A 14,318-nucleotide genomic window follows, 5' to 3' on the forward strand; every position below is an offset into this window, starting at 1 on the left:
TAGGGCTCTGGTCTAAAGTAGTGCACTATATAGGGAATAGGGCTCTGGTCTAAAGTAGTGCACTATATAGTGAATAGGGCTCTGGTCTAAAGTAGTGCACTATATAGGGAATAGGGCTCTGGTCTATAGTAGTGCACTATATAGGGAATAGGGTGCTGTGTTGGCAGCAATCTCTGTGTGTTATTGATGTTGTAATTCCATGTTAGTCGGATGGCCTGTGTTGCGGTTGGCGTCTGATGTAAAGATGATTTGAAGACTTCAACGAGACGATGTAAGGGCAGTGGTTGAGGCCCCCAAATAACACAGGTTTTACTCCCTGTGTGACCTGCTGTCCACTGACTGGGAATGAATGTCAGATGTATGTATCTCTCTGTCTGTTGTTCAATTAAATGTGTTTTCAGTTTGATCCCCGTCGGTCTGCTTTTACTAGCTATAGGTCTGCTTTTACTAGCTATAGGTCTACTATAGGTCTGCTATAGGTCTGCTTCTACTAGCTATAGGTCTGCTATAGGTCTACTATAGGTCTGCTATAGGTCTGCTATTGGTCTGCTATAGGTCTGCTATAGGTCTGCTATAGGTCTGCTATAGGTCTGCAATAGGTCTACTATAGGTCTGCTATAGGTCTGCTATAGGTCTACTATAGGTCTGCTATAGGTCTGCAATAGGTCTACTATAGGTCTACTATAGGTCTGCTATAGGTCTGCTATAGGTCTGCTATAGGTCTACTATAGGTCTGCTATAGGTCTGCTATAGGTCTACTATAGGTCTGCTATAGGTCTGCTATAGGTCTACTATAGGTCTGCTATAGGTCTGCTATAGATCTGCTTCTACTAGCTATAGGTCTGCTATAGGTCTGCTTCTACTAGCTATAGGTCTGCTATAGGTCTGCTGTAGGTCTGCTATAGGTCTACTATAGGTCTTCTATAGGTCTGCTATAGGTCTGCTATAGGTCTGCTTCTACTAGCTATAGGTCTGCTATAGGTCTGCTGTAGGTCTGCTATAGGTCTGCTATAGGTCTGCTATAGGTCTGCTTCTACTAGCTATAGGTCTGCTGTAGGTCTGCTATAGGTCAGCTATAGGTCTGCTTCTACTAGCTATAGGTCTGCTATAGGTCTGCTGTAGGTCTGCTATAGGTCTGCTATAGGTCTGCTATAGGTCTGCTATAGGTCTGCTTCTACTAGCTATAGGTCTGCTATAGGTCTGCTATAGGTCTGCTATAGGTCAGCTATAGGTCTGCTTCTACTAGCTATAGGTCTGATATAGGTCTGCTATAGGTCTGCTATAGGTATGCTATAGGTCTGCTATAGGTCTGCTATGGTCTGCTTCTACTAGCTATAGGTCTGATATAGGTCTGCTATAGGTCTGCTGTAGGTCTGCTATAGGTCTGCTATAGGTATGCTATAGGTCTGCTATAGGTCTTCTATAGGTCTGCTATAGGTCTGCTATAGGTCTGCTATAGGTCTTCTATAGGTCTGCTTCTACTAGCTATAGGTCTGCTATAGGTCTGCTATAGGTCTGCTATAGGTCTGCTATAGGTCTGCTTCTACTAGCTATAGGTCTGCTATAGGTCTGCTATAGGTCTGCTATAGGTCTGCTATAGGTCTGCTTCTACTAGCTATAGGTCTGATATAGGTCTGCTATAGGTCTGCTATAGGTCTGCTATAGGTCTGCTTCTACTAGCTATAGGTCTGCTATAGGTCTGCTATAGGTCTGCTATAGGTCTGCTGTAGGTCTGCTATAGGTCTGCTATAGGTATGCTATAGGTCTGCTATAGGTCTTCTATAGGTCTGCTGTAGGTCTGCTATAGGTCTGCTATAGGTCTGCTATAGGTATGCTATAGGTCTGCTATAGGTCTGCTATAGGTCTGCTATAGGTCTTCTATAGGTCTGCTATAGGTCTGCTATAGGTCTGCTATAGGTCTTCTATAGGTCTGCTATAGGTCTGCTGTAGGTCTGCTATAGGTCTGCTATAGGTCTGCTATAGGTCTGCTATAGGTCTGCTTCTACTAGCTATAGGTCTGCTATAGGTCTGCTTCTACTAGCTATAGGTCAGCTATAGGTCTGCTTCTACTAGCTATAGGTCTGCTATAGGTCTGCTATAGGTCTGCTGTAGGTCTGCTATAGGTCTGCTATAGGTCTGCTATAGGTCTGCTATAGGTCTGCTTCTACTAGCTATAGGTCTGCTATAGGTCTGCTTCTACTAGCTATAGGTCTGCTATAGGTCTGCTTTTACTAGCTATAGGTCTGCTATAGGTCTGCTTTTACTAGCTATAGGTCTGCTATAGGTCTGCTTTTACTAGCTATAGGTCTGCTATAGGTCTGCTATAGGTCAGCTATAGGTCTGCTATAGGTCTACTATAGGTCTGCTATAGGTCTGCTATAGGTCTGCTATAGGTCTGCTATAGGTCTGCTATAGGTCTGCTATAGGTCTGCTATAGGTCTGCTATAGGTCTGCTATAGGTCTGCTATAGGTCTGCTATAGGTCTGCTTTTACTAGCTATAGGTCTGCTATAGGTCTGCTATAGGTCAGCTATAGGTCTGCTATAGGTCTGCTATAGGTCTGCTATAGGTCTGCTATAGGTCTGCTATAGGTCTGCTATAGGTCTGCTATAGGTCAGCTGTAGGTCTGCTATAGGTCTGCTTTAGGTCTGCTATAGGTCTGCTATAGTTCTGCTATAGGTCTGCTTCTACTAGCTATAGGTCTGCTATAGGTCTGCTATAGGTCTGCTATAGTTCTGCTATAGGTCTGCTATAGGTCTGCTTTTACTAGCTATAGGTCTGCTATAGGTCTGCTATAGGTCTGCTATAGGTCTGCTATAGGTCTGCTATAGGTCTGCTATAGGTCTGCTATAGGTCTTCTATAGGTCTGCTATAGGTCTGCTTCTACTAGCTATAGGTCTGCTATAGGTCTGCTATAGGTCAGCTATAGGTCTGCTATAGGTCTTCTATAGGTCTGCTCTAGGTCTGCTATAGGTCTGCTATAGGTCTGCTATAGGTCTGCTATTGGTCTGCTATAGGTCTGCTATAGGTCTGCTATAGGTCTTCTATAGGTCTGCTATAGGTCTGCTTCTACTAGCTATAGGTCTGCTATAGGTCAGCTATAGGTCTGCTATAGGTCTTCTATAGGTCTGCTATAGGTCTGCTTCTACTAGCTATAGGTCTGCTATAGGTCTACTATAGGTCTGCTCTAGGTCTGCTATAGGTCTGCTATAGGTCTGCTATAGGTCTGCTATAGGTCTTCTATAGGTCTGCTATAGGTCTGCTTCTACTAGCTATAGGTCTGCTATAGGTCAGCTATAGGTCTGCTATAGGTCTTCTATAGGTCTGCTATAGGTCTGCTTTTACTAGCTATAGGTCTGCTATAGGTCTACTATAGGTCTGCTCTAGGTCTGCTATAGGTCTGCTATAGGTCTGCTATAGGTCTGCTATAGGTCTTCTATAGGTCTGCTATAGGTCTGCTTCTACTAGCTATAGGTCTGCTATAGGTCAGCTATAGGTCTGCTATAGGTCTTCTATAGGTCTGCTATAGGTCTGCTTCTACTAGCTATAGGTCTGCTATAGGTCTGCTATAGGTCAGCTATAGGTCTGCTATAGGTCTTCTATAGGTCTGCTCTAGGTCTGCTATAGGTCTGCTATAGGTCTGCTATAGGTCTGCTATTGGTCTGCTATAGGTCTGCTATAGGTCTACTATAGGTCTGCTATAGGTCTGCTATAGGTCTGCTATAGGTCTGCTATAGGTCTGCTATTGGTCTGCTATAGGTCTGCTATAGGTCTGCTATAGGTCTGCTATAGGTCTTCTATAGGTCTTCTATAGGTCTGCTATAGGTCAGCTATATGTCAGCTATAGGTCTTCTATAGGTCTGCTATAGGTCTGCTATAGGTCTGCTATAGGTCTACTATAGGTCTGCTATAGGTCTTCTATAGGTCTGCTATAGGTCAGCTATAGGTCAGCTATAGGTCTTCTATAGGTCTGCTATAGGTCAGCTATAGGTCTTCTATAGGTCTGCTATAGGTCTGCTATAGGTCTGCTATAGGTCTGCTATAGGTCAGCTATAGGTCTGCTATAGGTCTTCTATAGGTCTGCTATAGGTCTGCTATAGGTCTTCTATAGGTCTTCTATAGGTCTGCTATAGGTCTGCTATAGGTCTTCTATAGGTCTGCTATAGGTCTGCTATAGGTCTTCTATAGGTCTGCTATAGGTCTGCTATAGGTCTTCTATAGGTCTGCTATAGGTCTGCTATAGGTCAGCTATAGGTCTTCTATAGGTCTGCTATAGGTCAGCTATAGGTCTGCTATAGGTCTTCTATAGGTCTTCTATAGGTCTTCTATAGGTCTTCTATAGGTCTGCTATAGGTCAGCTATAGGTCTGCTATAGGTCTTCTATAGGTCTGCTATAGGTCTGCTATAGGTCTTCTATAGGTCTGCTATAGGTCAGCTATAGGTCAGCTATAGGTCTTCTATAGGTCTGCTATAGGTCTGCTATAGGTCTTCTATAGGTCTGCTATAGGTCTGCTTCTACTAGCTATAGGTCTGCTATAGGTCTGCTATAGGTCAGCTATAGGTCAGCTATAGGTCTTCTATAGGTCTGCTATAGGTCTGCTATAGGTCTTCTATAGGTCTGCTATAGGTCAGCTATAGGTCTGCTATAGGTCTTCTATAGGTCTGCTATAGGTCTGCTTTTACTAGCTATAGGTCTGCTATAGGTCTGCTATAGGTCTGCTATAGGTCTGCTATAGGTCTGCTATAGGTCTGCTATAGGTCTGCTATAGGTCTGCTATAGGTCTGCTATAGGTCTGCTATAGGTCTGCTATAGGTCTGCTATAGGTCTGCTTTTACTAGCTATAGGTCTGCTATAGGTCTGCTTTTACTAGCTATAGGTCTGCTATAGGTCTGCTTTTACTAGCTATAGGTCTGCTATAGGTCTGCTATAGGTCTGCTATAGGTCTGCTATAGGTCAGCTCTAGGTCTGCTATAGGTCTGCTATAGGTCTGCTATAGGTCTGCTATAGGTCTTCTATAGGTCTGCTATAGTTCTGCTTCTACTAGCTATAGGTCTGCTATAGGTCTGCTATAGGTCAGCTATAGGTCTGCTATAGGTCTTCTATAGGTCTGCTATAGGTCTGCTTCTACTAGCTATAGGTCTGCTATAGGTCTGCTATAGGTCAGCTATAGGTCTGCTATAGGTCTTCTATAGGTCTGCTCTAGGTCTGCTATAGGTCTGCTATAGGTCTGCTATAGGTCTGCTATTGGTCTGCTATTGGTCTGCTATAGGTCTGCTATAGGTCTACTATAGGTCTGCTATAGGTCTGCTATAGGTCTGCTATAGGTCTGCTATAGGTCTACTATAGGTCTGCTTCTACTAGCTATAGGTCTGCTATAGGTCTGCTATAGGTCTACTATAGGTCTGCTATAGGTCTGCTATAGGTCTGCTATAGGTCTGCCATAGGTCTGCCATAGGTCTGCTATAGGTCTGCTATAGGTCTGCTATAGGTCTGCTATAGGTCTGCTATAGGTCTGCTATAGGTCTGCTATAGGTCTGCTATAGGTCTGCTATAGGTCTGCTATAGGTCAGCTATAGGTCTGCTATAGGTCTGCTATAGGTCTGCTATAGGTCAGCTATAGGTCTGCTATAGGTCTGCTATAGGTCTGCTATAGGTCAGCTATAGGTCTGCTATAGGTCTGCTTTTACTAGCTATAGGTCTGCTATAGGTCTGCTATAGGTCTACTATAGGTCTGCTATAGGTCTGCTATAGGTCTGCTATAGGTCTGCTATAGGTCTACTATAGGTCTGCTATTGGTCTGCTATAGGTCTACTATAGGTCTGCTATTGGTCAGCTATAGGTCTTCTATAGGTCTGCTATAGGTCAGCTATAGGTCTTCTATAGGTCTGCTATAGGTCTGCTATAGGTCTGCTATAGGTCTGCTATAGGTCAGCTATAGGTCTGCTATAGGTCTTCTATAGGTCTGCTATAGGTCTGCTATAGGTCTTCTATAGGTCTGCTATAGGTCTGCTATAGGTCTTCTATAGGTCTGCTATAGGTCTGCTATAGGTCTTCTATAGGTCTGCTATAGGTCTGCTATAGGTCTTCTATAGGTCTGCTATAGGTCTGCTATAGGTCAGCTATAGGTCTTCTATAGGTCTGCTATAGGTCAGCTATAGGTCTGCTATAGGTCTTCTATAGGTCTTCTATAGGTCTTCTATAGGTCTGCTATAGGTCAGCTATAGGTCTGCTATAGGTCTTCTATAGGTCTGCTATAGGTCTTCTATAGGTCTGCTATAGGTCAGCTATAGGTCAGCTATAGGTCTTCTATAGGTCTGCTATAGGTCTGCTATAGGTCTTCTATAGGTCTGCTATAGGTCTGCTTCTACTAGCTATAGGTCTGCTATAGGTCTGCTATAGGTCAGCTATAGGTCAGCTATAGGTCTTCTATAGGTCTGCTATAGGTCTGCTATAGGTCTGCTATAGGTCTGCTATAGGTCAGCTATAGGTCTGCTATAGGTCTTCTATAGGTCTGCTCTAGGTCTGCTATAGGTCTGCTATAGGTCTGCTATAGGTCTGCTATTGGTCTGCTATAGGTCTGCTATAGGTCTGCTATAGGTCTGCTTCTACTAGCTATAGGTCTGCTATAGGTCTGCTATAGGTCTGCTATAGGTCTGCTATTGGTCTGCTATAGGTCTGCTATAGGTCTGCTATAGGTCTGCTATAGGTCTTCTATAGGTCTTCTATAGGTCTGCTATAGGTCAGCTATATGTCAGCTATAGGTCTTCTATAGGTCTGCTATAGGTCTGCTATAGGTCTGCTATAGGTCTGCTATAGGTCTGCTATAGGTCTTCTATAGGTCTGCTATAGGTCAGCTATAGGTCAGCTATAGGTCTTCTATAGGTCTGCTATAGGTCAGCTATAGGTCTTCTATAGGTCTGCTATAGGTCTGCTATAGGTCTGCTATAGGTCTGCTATAGGTCTTCTATAGGTCTGCTATAGGTCTGCTATAGGTCTTCTATAGGTCTGCTATAGGTCTGCTATAGGTCTTCTATAGGTCTGCTATAGGTCTGCTATAGGTCTTCTATAGGTCTGCTATAGGTCTGCTATAGGTCTTCTATAGGTCTGCTATAGGTCTGCTATAGGTCAGCTATAGGTCTTCTATAGGTCTGCTATAGGTCTGCTATAGGTCTGCTATAGGTCTTCTATAGGTCTTCTATAGGTCTTCTATAGGTCTGCTATAGGTCAGCTATAGGTCTGCTATAGGTCTTCTATAGGTCTGCTATAGGTCTTCTATAGGTCTGCTATAGGTCAGCTATAGGTCAGCTATAGGTCTTCTATAGGTCTGCTATAGGTCTGCTATAGGTCTTCTATAGGTCTGCTATAGGTCTGCTTCTACTAGCTATAGGTCTGCTATAGGTCTGCTATAGGTCAGCTATAGGTCAGCTATAGGTCTTCTATAGGTCTGCTATAGGTCTGCTATAGGTCTTCTATAGGTCTGCTATAGGTCAGCTATAGGTCTGCTATAGGTCTTCTATAGGTCTGCTATAGGTCTGCTTCTACTAGCTATAGGTCTGCTATAGGTCTGCTATAGGTCTACTATAGGTCTGCTATAGGTCTGCTATAGGTCTGCTATAGGTCTGCAATAGGTCTGCTATAGGTCTGCTATAGGTCTGCTATAGGTCTGCTTTTACTAGCTATAGGTGTGCTATAGGTCTGCTTTTTTTAGCTATAGTTCTGCTATAGGTCTGCTATAGGTCTGCTATAGGTCTGCTATAGGTCTGCTATAGGTCTGCTATAGGTCTGCTATAGGTCTGCTATAGGTCTGCTATAGGTCTGCTATAGGTCTGCTTTTACTAGCTATAGGTCTGCTATAGGTCTGCTATAGGTCTGCTTCTACTAGCTATAGGTCTGCTATAGGTCTGCTATAGGTCTGCTATAGGTCTGCTATAGGTCTGCTATAGGTCTGCTATAGGTCTGCTATAGGTCTGCTATAGGTCTGCTTTTACTAGCTATAGGTCTGCTATAGGTCTGCTATAGGTCTGCTTGTACTAGCTATAGGTCTGCTATAGGTCTGCTTCTACTAGCTATAGGTCTGCTATAGGTCTGCTATAGGTCTGCTTTTACTAGCTATAGGTCTGCTATAGGTCTGCTATAGGTCTGCTTGTACTAGCTATAGGTCTGCTATAGGTCTGCTATAGGTCTGCTATAGGTCTGCTATAGGTCTGCCATAGGTCTGCTATAGGTCTGCTTTTACTAGCTATAGGTCTGCTTTTACTAGCTATAGGTCTGCTATAGGTCTGCTATAGGTCTGCTTCTACTAGCTATAGGTCTGCTATAGGTCTGCTATAGGTCTGCTATAGGTCTGCTATAGGTCTGCTATAGGTCAGCTATAGGTCTGCTATAGGTCTGCTATAGGTCTGCTATAGGTCTGCTATAGGTCTGCTATAGGTCAGCTATAGGTCTGCTATAGGTCAGCTATAGGTCTGCTATAGGTCTGCTATAGGTCTACTATAGGTCTGCTTCTATTAGCTATAGGTCTGCTATAGGTCTGCTATAGGTCTGCTATAGGTCTGCTATAGGTCTGCTATAGGTCTGCTATAGGTCTGCTATAGGTCTGCTATAGGTCTGCTATAGGTCTGCTATAGGTCTGCTTGTACTAGCTATAGGTCTGCTATAGGTCTGCTTTTACTAGCTATAGGTCTGCTATAGGTCTGCTATAGGTCTGCTATAGGTCTGCTATAGGTCTGCTTGTACTAGCTATAGGTCTGCTATAGGTCTGCTATAGGTCTGCTATAGGTCTGCTTCTACTAGCTATAGGTCTGCTATAGGTCTGCTATAGGTCTGCTATAGGTCTGCTATAGGTCTGCTATAGGTCTGCTATAGGTCTGCTATAGGTCTGCTTGTACTAGCTATAGGTCTGCTATAGGTCTGCTATAGGTCTGCTATAGGTCTGCTTCTACTAGCTATAGGTCTGCTATAGGTCTGCTATAGGTCTGCTTTTACTAGCTATAGGTCTGCTATAGGTCTGCTTGTACTAGCTATAGGTCTGCTATAGGTCTGCTATAGGTCTGCTATAGGTCTGCTTTTACTAGCTATAGGTCTGCTATAGGTCTGCTATAGTTCTGCTATAGGTCTGCTATAGGTCTGCTATAGGTCTGCTATAGGTCTGCTATAGGTCTGCTATAGGTCTGCTATAGGTCTGCTATAGGTCTGCTTCTACTAGCTATAGGTCTGCTATAGGTCTGCTGTAGGTCTGCTATTGGTCTGCTATAGGTCTGCTTTAGGTCTGCTATAGGTCTGCTTTAGGTCTGCTATAGGTCTGCTTCTACTAGCTATAGGTCTGCTATAGGTCAGCTATAGGTCTGCTATAGGTCTGCTATAGGTCTACTATAGGTCTGCTATAGGTCTGCTTTAGGTCTGCTTCTACTAGCTATAGGTCTGCTATAGGTCAGCTATAGGTCTGCTATAGGTCTGCTTCTACTAGCTATAGGTCAGCTATAGGTCTGCTATAGGTCTGCTATAGGTCTGCTTCTACTAGCTATAGGTCTGCTATAGGTCTGCTATAGGTCTGCTATAGGTCTGCTATAGGTCTACTATAGGTCTGCTATAGGTCTGCTTTAGGTCTGCTTCTACTAGCTATAGGTCTGCTATAGGTCAGCTATAGGTCTGCTATAGGTCTGCTTCTACTAGCTATAGGTCTGCTATAGGTCTGCTATAGGTCTGCTATAGGTCTGCTATAGGTCTGCTGTAGGTCTGCTATAGGTCTGCTATAGGTCTGCTATAGGTCTGCTATAGGTCAGCTGTAGGTCTGCTATAGGTCTGCTATAGGTCAGCTATAGGTCTGCTATAGGTCTGCTATAGGTCTGCTATAGGTCTGCTTCTACTAGCTATAGGTCAGCTATAGGTCTGCTATAGGTCTGCTATAGGTCTGCTGTAGGTCTGCTATAGGTCTGCTATAGGTCTGCTATAGGTCTGCTATAGGTCTGCTATAGGTCTGCTATAGGTCTGCTATAGGTCTGCTATAGGTCTGCTATAGGTCTGCTATAGGTCAGCTGTAGGTCTGCTATAGGTCTGCTATAGGTCTGCTATAGGTCTGCTATAGGTCTGCTATAGGTCTGCTATAGGTCTGCTATAGGTCTGCTATAGGTCTGCTATAGGTCTGCTATAGGTCTGCTATAGGTCTGCTATAGGTCTGCTATAGGTCTGCCATAGGTCTGCTATAGGTCTGCCATAGGTCTGCTATAGGTCTGCTTTTACTAGCTATAGGTCTGCTATAGGTCTGCTTTTACTAGCTATAGGTCTGCTATAGGTCTGCTATAGGTCTGCTATAGGTCTGCTATAGGTCTGCCATAGGTCTGCTATAGGTCTGCCATAGGTCTGCTATAGGTCTGCTTTTACTAGCTATAGGTCTGCTATAGGTCTGCTATAGGTCTGCTATAGGTCTGCTATAGGTCTGCTATAGGTCTGCTATAGGTCTGCTTTTACTAGCTATAGGTCTGCTATAGGTCTGCTATAGGTCTGCTATAGGTCTGCTTTTACTAGCTATAGGTCTGCTTTTACTAGCTATAGGTCCAAGCCTAATCCAGTGTTATACCGCAGTTTAACCAGCAGGAGGCACTGTCCCCCCTCTGAAGGGAGAATCTGGTACTACAGGATATGAGGTTGGATGGATGCAAGGGGTGGGTGAGGTACATTTTCCATTTGATATACCGTACCAGTCAAAGGTTTTAGAACACCTACTCACTCAAGGGTTTTTCTTTATTTTGTACTATTTTATACATTGTAGAATTATAGTGAAAACATCAACACTATGAAATGGCACATATGGAATCATGTAGTAACCAAAAAAGTGTTTAATAAATCAAAATATATTTTAGATTCTTCAAAGTAGCCACCCTTTGCCTTGATGACAACTTTTCACACTTGGCATTCTCTCAACCAGCTTCACCTGGAATGCTTTTCCAACAGTATTGAAGTAGTTCCCACATATGCTGAGCATTTGTTGGCTTTTTTTCTGTGGTCTGACTCATCCCAAACCATCTCAAATGGGTTGAGGTCAGGTGATTGTGGAGGCCAGGTCATCTGATGCAGCACTCAATCACTCTCCTTCTTGGTCAAATAGCCCTTACGCAGCCTGGAGGTGTGTTGGGTCATTGTCCTGTTGAAAAACAAATTATAGTCCCACTAAGCCCAAACCAGATGGGATGGCGTATCGCTGCAGAATGCTGTGGTAGCCATGCTGGTTAAGTGTGCCTTGAATTCTACATAAATCACAGACAGTGTTACCAGCAAAGCACCCTCACACCACCACCTCCTCCATGCTTCACGGTGGGAACCACACATGCAGAGATCATTCGTTCACCTTCTCTGCATCTCACAAAGACACGGTGATTGGAACCAAAAATCTAAAATTTAGACTCATCAGACCAAAGAACAGATTTCCACCGGTCTAATGTCCATTGCTCGTGTTTCTTGGCCCAAGCAAGTCTCTTCTTCTTATTGGTGTCCTTTAGTAGTGGTTTCTTTGCAGCAATTCAACCATGAAGGCCTGATTCACGCAGGCCTGTCTCCTCTGAACAGTTGATGTTGAGATGTCTGTTACTTGAACATAAATACTCTTTGAAGCATTTATTTGGGCTGCAATCTGAGGCTGGTAACTCTAATGAACTTATCCTCTGCAACAGAGGTAACTCTGGGTCTTCCTTTCCTGTGGCGGTCCTCATGAGAGACAGTTTCATCACAGCGCTTGATGGTTTTTGTGACTGCACTTGAAGAAACTTTCAAAGTTCTTGACGTTTTCCAGATTGACTGACCCTCAGATTAACTGACCCTCAGATTGACTGACCCTCAGATTGACTGACCCTCATGTCTTAACGTAATGATGGACTGTAGTTTCTCTTTGCATTTTGACTGGTACTGTATATACATTTTATAACCTCACAACTGGGAATTAAGAGATTCCAGGGAGCATTTGAAGGCAGCACGCTGGTACTGTATATACATTTATAACCTCACAACTGGGAAGTAAGAGATTCCAGGGAGCATTTGAAGGCAGCATGCTGGTACTGTATATACATTTATAACCTCACAACTGGGAAATAAGAGATTCCAGGGAGCATTTGAAGGCAGCACGCTGGTACTGTATATACATTTATAACCTCACAACTGGGAAATAATAGATTCCAGGGAGCATTTGAAGGCAGCACGCTGGTACTGTATATACATTTATAACCTCACAACTGGGAAATAAGAGATTCCAGGGAGCATTTGAAGGCAGCACGCTGGTACTGTATATACATTTATAACCTCACAACTGGGAAATAATAGATTCCAGGGAGCATTTGAAGGCAGCACGCTGGTACTGTATATACATTTATAACCTCACAACTGGGAAATAAGAGATTCCAGGGAGCATTTGAAGGCAGCACGCTGGTACTTCCCCTTTGAGTTGTCAGTGGCCTGTAAAGGAGACGAGGTTGAATTCTGCCTGGAAACAACCTGCACACAACGGCCTTGTTAAGTCTACTTCCTGACAAGAGCGAGAGCCCGAGAGAAGCACACTCTATGTACTGACACAGTGAGCGTAGCCTTGCTTTTGAGAAAGACTGCCATAGGTAGACTTGGCACACTTCCCACAAACTGAGCTGCACTTCCAGGCCTCCTGACACAGATTTCCTCAGATTACACAGACCTACAAAGAATGCAGAAACAAATCCAAATGTTGATAATTCCACAGTGTGCCGTCACAGCAGCACGATTTGTGGACCTGTTGCCACAAGAAAAGGGCAACCAGTGAAGAACAAACACCATTGTAAATACAACCCATGTTTATTTTTTTTGTACTTGAACTATTTGCACATCGTTACAACACTGTATATACACACAATATGACATTTGTAATGTCTATCATTTTTGAACTGTTGTGAGTGTAATGTTTACTGTTCATTTTTTGTTTAACTTTTGTTTATTATCTAGTTCACTTGCTTTGGTAAACATATGTTTCCCCATGCCAATAACGCCCTTTGAATTCAAATTCAAATTGAGAGAGAACCACAGGAGACGGAGAGCATCATGTCAGAGGGGAGGACCAGAGAGAGAGTGAGCATCCTGTCAGAGGGGAGGACCAGAGAGAGAGTGAGCATCCTGTCAGAGAGGAGGACCAGAGAGAGAGTGAGCATCATGTCAGAGGGGAGGACCAGAGAGAGAGTGAGCATCCTGTCAGAGGGGAGGACCAGAGAGAGAGTGAGCATCCTGTCAGAGAGGAGGACCAGAGAGAGAGTGAGCATCATGTCAGAGAGGAGGACCAGAGAGAGAGTGAGCATCCTGTCAGAGAGGAGGACCAGAGAGAGAGTGAGCATCCTATCAGAGGGGAGGACCAGAGAGAGAGTGAGCATCCTGTCAGAGGGGAGGACCAGAGAGAGAGTGAGCATCCTGTCAGAGAGGAGGACCAGAGAGAGAGTGAGCATCCTGTCAGAGGGGAGGACCAGAGAGAGAGTGAGCATCCTGTCAGAGGGGAGGACCAGAGAGAGAGTGAGCATCATGTCAGAGGGGAGGACCAGAGAGAGAGTGAGCATCCTGTCAGAGGGGAGGACCAGAGAGAGAGTGAGCATCATGTCAGAGGGAGGACCAGAGAGAGAGTGAGCATCCTGTCAGAGGGGAGGACCAGAGAGAGAGAGTGAGCATCCTGTCAGAGGGGAGGACCAGAGAGAGAGTGAGCATCCTATCAGAGGGGAGGACCAGAGAGAGAGTGAGCATCCTGTCAGAGGGGAGGACCAGAGAGAGAGTGAGCATCCTGTCAGAGGGGAGGACCAGAGAGAGAGTGAGCATCCTATCAGAGGGGAGGACCAGAGAGAGAGTGAGCATCCTGTCAGAGGGGAGGACCAGAGAGAGAGTGAGCATCCTATCAGAGGGGAGGACCAGAGAGAGAGTGAGCATCCTATCAGAGGGGAGGACCGGGGTTGTGTTTCAATAGTCTTAAGCAGCTTCCTCTCCTCGTCTGTCTCCGCTTCATCAACCAACTGTGCAAGTGAAAACAGAACTTTGCCAGCACCCATCCACTACAGCTCTCAAACTCAACTCTAACCAGGTGGGTGATTCCCCTCTAATCAGGGACTGATTTAGACCTGGGACACCAGGTGGGTGATTCCCCTTTAATCAGGGACTGATTTAGACCTGGGACACCAGGAGGGTGATTCTCCTCTAATCAGGGACTGATTTAGACCTGGGACACCAGGTGGGTGATTCCCCTCAATCAGGGCCTGATTTAGACCTGGGACACCAGGTGGGTGATTCCCCTTTAATCAGGGACTGATTTAGACCTGGGACACCAGGAGGGT

At 44.6% G+C, this 14,318-nt stretch overlaps 1 protein-coding gene across 1 annotated transcript in view; it reads left to right on the forward strand.

Annotated features, from left to right (window-relative positions):
- LOC135510193 (GRB2-associated-binding protein 1-like) overlaps nt 1–14,318 on the forward strand; it is a 378,827-nt gene that overhangs the window by 184,969 nt on the left and 179,540 nt on the right. The window lies entirely within an intron of this gene.

This window comes from Oncorhynchus masou, chromosome 23 (genome assembly GCF_036934945.1).
Source record: "Oncorhynchus masou masou isolate Uvic2021 chromosome 23, UVic_Omas_1.1, whole genome shotgun sequence".
Taxonomy (NCBI): domain Eukaryota; kingdom Metazoa; phylum Chordata; class Actinopteri; order Salmoniformes; family Salmonidae; genus Oncorhynchus; species Oncorhynchus masou.